At 49.7% G+C, this 10,957-nt stretch overlaps 1 long non-coding RNA gene across 1 annotated transcript in view; it reads right to left on the bottom strand.

Moving 5' to 3' along the window:
* Window positions 1-1,955: 1,955 nt before the first annotated feature.
* Window positions 1,956-10,957, bottom strand: part of LOC105886412 — a 35,916-nt gene continuing 26,914 nt past the window's right edge. Inside the window, exon 4 of the long non-coding RNA XR_001161005.2 lies at window positions 1,956-2,703. This is a non-coding gene — a long non-coding RNA (uncharacterized LOC105886412). The remainder of the gene's footprint in view (window positions 2,704-10,957) is intronic.

The raw sequence follows: 10,957 nt of genomic DNA, 5'->3' as shown, positions 1-10,957 counted from the left end.
TGCAATCACAGCTCACTGCAACCTCAAACTCATGGACTCAAGTAACTGTCCCACCTCAGCCTCCCAAAGAATTAAAATTACAGGTGTGAGCCAGGGTCCAGCCCAGACTGAGTTTAAATCCCATCTCCTGTTTTGCTTTGACACAGTCCGACGTATGTGTGCACATGAGGGTGTCTGGGTGAGGTGGTGCAGATGGGCCAGCAAGAGGCAGGAGAGGCCACATGACAGGTTTGCTCAGACCAGTCAACAGACATCTGAACTATGCTGGATATTCTATTTCTGTGCATGTTTGAAATTTCATGAACAGAAGCTTAAAAATAAACGTGGGCTCCTTCACTGACTAGTGCTGTGACACAGACAAGCTGGCCTGCCTCAACTCCTACATTTGTAAAATTGAGTACTGATAGCGCCTGCTTCATGGAGTTGCATGAGAAATAAATGAATTAAGATGTGTAAAATACTGAGCTACTATTATAATAGGAAGCGTGTCTTTGGCAATAGACTTGGCAGAACAAACATACTATTTCAATTTAATCCTCCCAACAATTCTGAGGTACGATAACCTCTTCTTCTTCACAGGAGGAAGGGAATTCCAAGGGATTCCAGCAGCAAATTTTCCTTCTAGTGGGCTCACACCTCCCTCCAAGTGACTTTTTCAGTTATTTATTGACAAGGAAACTGAAGCTGGGTGGGATGGATGATCCACACCTGTGAGAGGTAGTAGTTGGGAATTAAATGCAGATCAGGCAGTTACAAAACGTGCAGCCTGGCTCCTTCTCCTGTAGTGGACAGGCTGTCCTTGTACAATCCTCACAGCTTCCACCCTGGGAGGAGGGGGCCGGCCAGCAGCTCATATGAAGAGCAGGGGTGGCTGCCCGTTCCCCTCTCCATCCTCCCATGAGTGAGTCCTTGGGGCAGCAGCCTTCAGTCTTTCCTAGACCCACAAGCACTGACTTAGCTCGCAACAGCCAAATAAGGGGGAGATGGAAGCATAGCCCCCGGGTGACTGAAAGCTCGGCACTAGCTCTTAAAGCCACCGCAGAAAAGAATGACTAGTTTAAATAAGAGAAATTTATTACTTTGCTGGCAAAGGAGGAAAAATGGCAAACTATTCATCTCAAATACCAAATTTCCTGCATTTGTTAAGTGTTCTGGGAAATCTCGTTCCAGGGCCACCTGCGTGTGAGGGAGTACAAGGAGGCACCGTCTCTCCCTAGGACCAGCTTCTGCAGAGCAGGCCACAGAACACTGTTATCCCCACCACGGGGCAGGGGCCCCGCGCATCAGATGGAGTCCTTCCTCTCAAGAGCTGCTTGGTTTCCCTGAGACTCACTCCAAGGGGCCCCAAATCTCCACTAACAGCCTGTGCCATCAGTGAGCAAGTCATGCAGCCACCAAGATTAGAGAGCACTGCGCTCCCCACAAATCTCTTAATCAGCAATGAAGCAGAGCAGACACCCTCAGAACCATTACCATGAATCTGACTTCCAAAAAGAAGCTGCTCCATCCAGAACCCAAACTGCACACACAAGGCTGTTAGAACAAAATGAGGACCCCTTCCAGCCAATCTGCACCGAAAACTCAGCTGGCATGCCAACAATTTACATCTTTTCAGCTGAGAACCAACCAAGGCTGCCCTTTACCTCCAGGACAACTCTGGAGGTTGTTTGCACTGCTATGGTATTAAAAAGTAGAAATAACTAGTACAAAAATCACTGTGATCACATTCCTTTAGAACCCTTATTTTTGCCAAAAACAATTTGCACACTCTTTCTGTCCCTCTTAAGATTTCCTCAATCTTAAAATGATCCAGTCAAAAAGCATATTTTTAACTGGAAGTACTGAACAGAGGGGGAAGTGGGAGGCTGGGAGATCCCCAGGGGACGAGGAGGAGAGACAGCCAGGATGGGCACCCCACAGACAGCACCTCTTGGCAAAACAAGATAAACACCCAGTTTAAGGCTATTATCATCTCCTTTATTCAAAAAATAAATATTTCACTTTGAATCAACATATTTCAAATCACATTAAGCATAGAGAAGAAATACAGTCCCTTTGGAGATTGTGAACACGTGTAGGAAAGAGCCATGTTGCAACAATGGGGATGAGGTGAGCACGGATTCCGGCTGCGGCACGACCCAGAGGCTCCGCCTCCCAGGTGGAGCTGCTTACTGATTGTAGGAGAGAAAAAGAAACACACTGCTTTGAAGTCTGAAAGGCACATGAAGTGGACCATAGGTGTATGGCACATTCACTGATAAAACGTTCCCTATTCCCTCCCAAGAAAAGTGGGGAAATTTTAATCAAGTAAAAACCCAGAGAAGACAGGGTGCTCCTGCTCAGAGCTCAGCATCATGAACATCTCTGAATACGAAAGCCATTGTTTGCTCCCCTCCCGCACCTCCTCTCCCTGCCGACAGAGTCTGCGCCGGCCGCGGCGCTCACTCCGTGATGGTGGGGCGTGTGGCCACGTACACGAACACCACGATGAGCAGCACGACCACGGCCAGCGTGGGCAGCACCACCGTGGTGATCTGCTGCCGGGCCTCCTGCATGGCCTGCTTCCGCTCCTTCTTGTCCTTGGACGTCTCTTTCTTGGGCTTCCCTTTGAGCTGCCGCATCTTTCTTAGAGGATGCTTAGGAGGGTGTGTCCAGAGGGTTTCCAAGAAGGGCCACACTTCTCTCGCCACGGGGTGGAACCTCCTATAGGAAGAACAGCTATGATCAAGAATGAACGGAGTGCAAGAAAAAGGGAATGACAAACTTAAAGGCAAATAAAGAACTAGGAAATCTCTACAACTTAAATGACAAAGGACTAAGAGCAGAAGTCACACTGGGCTCTGGTTCCCCCGAGATCAGCCCCTCTAAGCAGCAGGCACCGGGAACACGGGCTCATGTGCGTGGTACACTGCAGCCAGGCGGCAGGTGCTGGGAGAGGGGACCATGCAAATAGCCTGTTCTGTGCATGCCAGGAGGTGGGAAGCCTGAGACGCCCCTTCTCCCTGCCAAGATGTGCTACCTACCTGCTTCCCTGCTCTAGGTTCGTCATCTCCCCAGCCAATTTCCAGGCTGGAAACACAGGCAGCCTGCAGACGTCCCATACGCAGCTCCCTTCCTGCTCAAGCCCAGTGGCACCAACTTCCCAAACCTAAACCCTCACAAACACCTAAGAGCTGAGGACAGAGATGAAGGACTTAGCTGTGTCTTTACAAGCTCACAGTCCAGGATGCATATTGAGTGGAGACCGGGGTCAGCTGGACAACAACCAGGGCCCACGGTCCTGCCCACTCAATCAGTTTCTTTTGTGGTGACCTCTGGGACTCGTGGAGATACTCAAGAGGCAAAGGGGAACTGTCAGAGGACAGGGAATAAAGAAAAACCCTTCAATAACTATAGAGCAACATCTCTATAAAGGTCTGCTTCTTAGTGTTAAGCAACAGAAACCGCCTTTGGCTGATTAAATTGAGTTAAAGTCAGATTGCCCCTGAAAAGCCAGACAGCCAGGCTCAAAAACAGGGCAGGAAAAGGGATGCTGGAGCCCACCCCTTGCTCCTGGTGCAAGGATGCCACAGCCTATGTCACCACTGCCTGCTGGCACTATAGCAGGAGGTGCCCAGCCACCGTGACCACCTGGGAAACTGGCTGTGGCTGCCGCCACCATCTCCAGGATGAACTCTCCATCGCCCCCACTTTCTTCATCACTAGCTCCATGTGATGTGACTGGCCACGCCTGGGCCCCATGGGTCCCGGCCTAACTCCCCACTTTTATAGTTAGGGGACTATTTTCTATGCAATGGACTTGGGCTTGGATATCAGGCAGGAATATAACAAAGACAAATGGCCATGATGGTACCCTGGGAGACCAGCACAGTTAGGGACCTTGGTATATCAATGTTCCTCTAACAAAAGGATTTTATGCAAGATACTATATGCCCAGTTTTGTCCTGGAGCGTTGGGTGGCCTGCCATTTTGTGAAGAGGACAATGACATTTACATTTATGTGAGTGACTGTGTTAGGTGGTAGAATGTGAACTCCCAGTTTAGAAAGGTCTTGTTAATGCTGCCCCGTTTTTTTTTTTCAATTGGGATCCTAATCTCTTATTGCACCCCTCTGTGTCCCACATAGACCCCAAACCCTTTTTTCTATCATTAACAATATGGCAGAGATTCTTAAGGCATGAGATGACTAATATTACTGTGCTAGGATGACATAATGCAAATACTCAGGGCAGTCCCATCTGGGCAAATGTATAATTTCCACCATGAAATTAAGAATAGGGGTAAAGGAAAATGCCCACTGTTACTTTTTTAAGGCCTAAGAGTTGTAGGAACTCCCACCTTTACCAATTCTCCTTTTCAAATCTTCTAAAAGACTTCAGGAAAGACCTGGGTTAAAATCCAGACGTAACACTTACTAGCTAATGGGTCAGGGCAAGTCACATCACTTCAGGAGGCCTCCACGTCCTCACCTGAACAGTGAAACAACTTCTGTCTTGGACGATGACTTAGAAAATGTTGGGATAACATGGTGGTGTTCACAGGGCTGTGGTGAGAACTAGACAAAGAGCTGTGTCACTAGGGCTGGGCACAGAGCAGGCACTGAATTCCTGCGAGCTGACCCAGCTGGACTCGCCCCACAGCCCTGACAGAATCTCCACTGCAGATGGGAGCAAACTAAGGGGCAAAGAGAAGATGTCTGACCAACGGTCACCTGGTCTGTAAATAGGACTGAATGGCTGCTAACACGACACTGGACAGCACCCCTTGTCCAAAGCTGCAAACCACAGCCCAGTTTCTCCCTGACACGGCCTAATGAAATAGTTTAAAAAGAAATAAACCATTAGCAGCATTCTGACTCAGGGCCTTTTCACCCTGGAGCTAATGACCTGTGGGAACCTCCTGATGTCTCGCCCAGGCTTCTGCCTGCCCCCCATCCCAGTCTGGCTGTGCAGGTCTCACTTCACCCTGCTCCTGAAGCTGCTGTCTGCGTCCTCCCACATCCACGCAGTTGACACACAAAGGCACCAGCCTCCATAATGAACAGCTCCTGGCATTTGTCAGACACATGTAGAAGTCCCTAAAGGCTTTGGAAAAAATCTCAAGTTGCCAGAGACAGGGCAGGTCTGGTCAGGATTTAAAAGACAAACATGCCAATCTGAATCCAGGGCTCTTCACCAGGCTATGGTAGGCAGCCCTCCACCCCCATTCCCCAGTGCCTGTGGGGCTTGGGCAGTGAGAGAGGAGGGAAGAGCCTCTGGTGAGGACCGGGACTGGGAGGAGCAGGCAGAGGGCAAAGCAGCCTGAGGAGGGAGAGGAACAGGCAGAGAGGACAGGTGGCTGGGCAGCAGAGGCCAAGTCCTGCAGGGCGCTGCAGGGCCTCTGGGAGGAGCTTATTCCAAGAGCAGCACAAGATGCTGAGGGGCTTGGCGCAGGCACTGAAAAGCTCCCTCTGGCTGGTCAGTGTGGGGAAGGGAGTCTCAGGAACAGCCTGGGGGTCTGGCAGCGACCCAGAGGCGAGGCCCACAGTGGTGACACAAGAGGACAGAATTATGCTCTGGGGGCAGACACCAGGGACACCGGGCAAGGCAAGGGAGAGAAGGCCAGGATAAGCCTAAGGTCTGGAGCCTGAGCCTTGAAGGCAGAGGGAAGGGGCAGAAGGGTGGGGAGAACAGATTCCAGGAAGAACACTGAGTCCTCTGTTCACACCTGTCTGCGTGTGAGAATGCCTATTAAACACTGCCATGGAAATACCAAGGAGGTGGCTAAATAAATGAGCCAGGAGCACTGTCTGGGCCGAAGATCTGTATTTGGAAGTCATCAGCTACTGGACCAGGTGAGCTCTCTCTGGCAAGGTAGATGGAGAAAGGGCCCAAGACTGAGCCCAAGGACGCTGACAAGTACAGACCAGGGAGGCGAGGTGTGAGCAAAGAGGCAAGTGAAGACAGAGGCGAGCACCGACAGAGTCAGGAAGGCCACTGCCAAGAAGAAAATTGAGATGGAGACAAGCAGCAGCGACCAGACTCGGGGAGGGAGAGGTGAGGGTCACACAGGACCAGTAAAGTGTGGCCACCTGCTTGCCACTTGTTTGGGGAGGGAGGGGGCTTGTGCCAGAATGTTAGTGAACACACAGTTTCCTGCGCTGGGGAAGTTTTGCCACAAGACATGCTCAGTGCACAGCTGATTTACTTTCTGGTGCAAGTCCCTTCACCTTCTGGCAACTTGTGATAAATGGTTTGCATGTCAACACTCCACACAGCAGTTTGAAGCTCTGCAGATGAGCACGTGTGCCTGAAAGGGTTTTTCTTTCTTTCTTTAAATAGTAAGAGAGTCCAGCAGATGTAGCATGGGAGAAAACCTGATGTTGAAAAAACATGGGGTTCACCCGTAGGAATGAGATGAGAGCCCAAATGGACAGGCTTGCCCTTCAGAGGCAAAGGCACACCTTCAAATACAACGAGGAGGAGGACAGGGACAGGAGTGGTGGCTTCATACTGTGGGGGTGGGAACAAGTTTCTCAACCAAACAGAACTGGGCTTCAGCATAAAGCCCAGGGAGCTGGGAGGCAGACTTGCGGAAAGAAGCCACAAATAGCAGAGAACCACCTGTCATTACATTCATGGTTACATGAAAAGCAACCACAGCAGAGAAACACCTGTCATTACATGCTCCCTGCCCATGCCCCATCTCGCTGTGAGTGGGTGAGGATGGTATCACCACATGCTCTGACCTCATGATGCACCAGGCCGCCTGCTGGGCCAGCACAAGATCACACAGACCCTGCCAGGATCTCTGAAATGTGGACTTGCCTCACGAAGAAGCCAGGCCTCTATGAATCTAAGAAACAAAGGGACCCTAAGGTTGGACAATCATGCAGATGGAGGCTGAGAAGCCAGGTGGGAGATGAGAGGCTCACAGGCGGCTCTGCAGGGCCCACTCCACAAAGGCTCCTGTCCTGATGGGACTTTGTTATGATGAGCACCTCTCTTAACCTAAGCTGGCTCCTATGGATTTCTGTAGCTTACAGTGAGAAGAGCCCTGAGGAAAATGATTATTCCAATTCTAGAGGCCTTACCACTGTCACAGAAGTAGGAGGTAGTAGGGCCAAAGGTCAAACTCACAGCTGCCTGACTCCAGCAACATGAACAGTCCCACTATCTCAGCCAGCCCTGCACATCCTCCTGCCCTTTACCCTCTGTGTACCCTTCTTTGCTCACCAGCCCCTGGCAGAGGAGAAATAAAAAGTGAAGCTCATACAGCTCAGCCTGGTTTCTTCCCAGCAAGCAACTTGAGCAGGATGGAGCAGGTGAGTGCGGCTGCCACTGCCTCTAGCTCCCCTAATCAGGGAGACAGAAACTTCACAAACACCTGAGTTCCAACGATTCTAACTGGCCCCTGCCCTCCGACCCGTGTGAGCCCATGGCAACAGGTCGGCTCAGGAACATTCCACCTGCTCTCCAGCGCGTATGGGCAGGGGAGAAGAAAGGGGAGACGCACTCTGCAGCAGAGTTTTTAAGTTTATGAATTTTCTCTAATTAGAACTTTCCAGTCTTTTCCTATTACATGTGTATACTGATATCCATGCATACACACATGCTGATTAAGTTCTTTATATGCAATTTATGATTTCTGAATGGGAGATTATAATGTATAAATCATGGGTGCTGGATCCCGTTAGGACAACAGCCAGAAGGTGTGGCAGAAATATAGGTCTGAAACCAGGTTTGAGCCTCAGCTCCTCCATGCCTGGTTTCATGTATGACCTATAGCAAAGTACCAAATCTCTTGTGTCCTGACTCTCCTCCTCTATAAAGCAGGTAAAAAAAACTACTTTGTACATTTATTTAAAAAGAAAGAAATAACACCAGGTGTGGTGGCTCACTCTGGGAAGCCAAGGTGGGTGGATTGCATAACCTCAGGAATTCCAGAGCAGCCTGAACTGCAGTGAGACCCAGTTTCTACAAAAATAGGAAAATTAGCTGGGCATTGTGGTAGGCACCTGTATTCCCAGCTACTTGGGAAGCTGAGGCATGAGGATCCCTTGAGCCCAAGAGTCTGAGGCTACTGTGAGCTATGATGACACCATGCACTTGATTCCAGGGCAACAGAGTTATACTCTGCCTCAAAAAAACCAAAACAAACAAACAAAAAACAACAATGCATTATCTGAAGTGTGGAATCACCTGCTGTCCAGGGAGTTTGTCAGTGGAGAAGTACACGAGACTGGAAAAATACCAGGAATTCTGCCGTTCCGTGGAGGGGGCACCATACTATGTAAAACCCATGGATGATGGAATCAATTCTCCAGTGTTTTCTCTTCCCCCTGAGTTACCAATAAGCTACTGCGCAGGTTTGCTCAAAGGTTTCACAGGAAAAGGCTCAGACTCTGAGGAAAGGATCAGGCCTATGAAGATCGCTCCCAGCTCCCTTCTCCCAGACCAGCTAACCATGCACTGCCCAGTGTGGCAGCCTCTGGCCATGTGCAGCTGCGGAGGCCCCAGAACCAGGATGTGGTCCACGTGGGCTGTCCTGTGGTATAAAACACACATGAGATTTCAAAGACCTAATACCAAAAGAAGTAACACAAAATATCTCATTGAAGACTTTTTGGTTCAGCTGATTGCAGGTTAAGATGATAATATTTTGAATATACTGGGTTAGATAAAATATATTAAGATTTCTGTATTTGCCATGTATAATGTATACCCATGTTTTTGGCCCAAACTTTCAGGAAAAAAAAAATCTTTTGTGTAGTTTTTTAATTCAAATTTGTATGGGTTTATATTTAGGTATTTGCTTTTGTATTATAAAGGAATTTTAAGATTTTTTAAAACATATTAAGGTGCAGGAAAGAGTTATAATTTTAACACGCAAGCATAAATAAAGTAACTGAAAACATTTATATAGGCTCAGCGCCTGTGGCTCAAGTGGCTGAGGCGCCAGCCACATACACCTAAGGTGGCGGGTTCGAATCCAGCCCGGGCCCGCCAAACAACGACGGCTACAACCAAAAAACAGCCAGGCATTGTGGCGGGCGCCTGTGGTCCCAGCTACTTGGGAGGCAGAGGCAGGAGACTCACTTGAGCCTAGGAGGTGGAGGTTACTGTGAGCTGTGATGTCACAGCACTCTACCCAGGGGGACAGCTTGAGGCTCTGTCTCAAAAAAAAAGAAAAGAAAAGAAAACATTTATATAGGTAAGGAATTAGTACTACACATATATAACACACATCCTTATTTTTCCCTCAAAAATTTGGGCAAAAGCGCACATTATACACAGCAAAATATGGCAATTGCCCCTGATTTCTTTTTACCATTTTAATGTGGCTACTAAAAAAGTTTTAAATTCCATGATTGGCTTGCATTACATTTTCACTAGACAGCACCGTGCTAAGCCCCATGCAATAACGAACATATCCTGCCCTCCTGGAAGCTCCCGCATCGCAGGCTCAGCCCCCCAGGACTGAGAACTCCCCAGGCCTTCACAGGCCAGCCTCACTTGGGCTTTGCAGCCTCTTCACACCAGACGTCACCTGCTGCTACCAGCACACTCACACCTCTGCGCCTCTGCTGATGGAGACCCTCTGCTGGCATGCCCTCTTCCCTCCCGTCATCCACCTGCTGTGGTCTCTCTTGCCCGGTCAGTCTCCGAGTACTTCACCAGCTTCTCCAAGCGGAAGCAACAGCTGCTTCCTCTGTGCTGTCCCGGACGCAGTTTATGCCTTCGCCAGTGCACTGGCTGGGCCTCCTGACACCCCCACTTCTCTGGGATCACAAATATGTCTTGCTGGTAATAATATCCCCCTGGACTGGCAAGATGCCTCTCACGTAACAGGTGCTCAGTAACACCTGCTAGATGGAATACCAAAACTGAAATATTTTAAGACAAGTAGTTCATCTTAAGCAACTAACCATAGGGTTGGAACCTTCTGTAATAATAAACTAGCTAGCTACCATTTATAAATACTTATTTCATCTCACCACAATCACACAAGATTAGCATTTTTATCCCCCCTTTATATGATAAAACTGAGATTTGGAAAAGTATGCTGATTTGCCCAAGATCAAAGACTACTAGGACCCAGCCTAGCCTCAGCTCCAGTGAAAAACCCATAATAAGCACTCATTAAATATCTGACGAATTAACTGAATGTGGATCTGAACTCAGAGCTGATTCCAAAGCCCACCACCCTCTCTGTGTGACAACCCCCCCCCCCAGTGCCTCCCAACCACTCCACAACTAGAAACAGAAGCTGCCCTTCCTGGATGCTCTTTTCCTGGTCAGGCTTCCACACTCAAGCCCTCTACAGACTGCAGGCCTCACAGGGGCCTTCACCCTCATCCTGCAGATGTGGAAACTGAGGCTCAGAGCAGGCCTCAGGTAGTCAGTAAGGCAACGGTGCATCTGGGATTCCAACCGGCCCTCTGGCTCATAAGTGAGCTCCTCCCACTCCGCACAGCTGCAAGGAGGGGCTGCGCCATCTCCTATGAGGCGTGGGGACCAAGGGCTGCAGATCAAGCCTGGTTCCTGCCCCTCAGCTCTGGAGGTTAAGGACACAGGAAGAGGTGTGAGAGGAAATGCAGGCCTCTTGTGCCTGGCAGCAGACAACTCCGTTCCTCATGGTCAAGCCAGCCTGACTCCTGGGAGGTGTTGCTGCATGACCACCCAGGCTGGCCAGTCAGGCGAAAAGATGTGCCACATCCTGCTTGAATTCCCAAGGGCCCCAGAAGTGCAACTCTCTCTACCCTTCCCTATACCACCCAGGGCCAAAAGCACTAAGGGAGCCAAGGAGATCACGGACTGCTGGAGAGGTACCCGCCAGGGGAGACTCGCCCCAAGCTGAGTCCACACTGGATGCTGTGTGCCATGCCAATTACCCCCCCAACGCTGGATGCTGTGTGCCACGCCAATTACCTCCCCCCCACGCTGGATGCTGTGTGCCACGCCAATTACCTCCCCAC

This window comes from Otolemur garnettii, unplaced genomic scaffold, assembly GCF_000181295.1.
Source record: "Otolemur garnettii isolate 467f Iridium unplaced genomic scaffold, OtoGar3 scaffold00001, whole genome shotgun sequence".
In the NCBI taxonomy this organism is placed as follows: Eukaryota; Metazoa; Chordata; class Mammalia; order Primates; family Galagidae; genus Otolemur; species Otolemur garnettii.
This window is presented reverse-complemented; position numbering and strand designations above follow the sequence as displayed.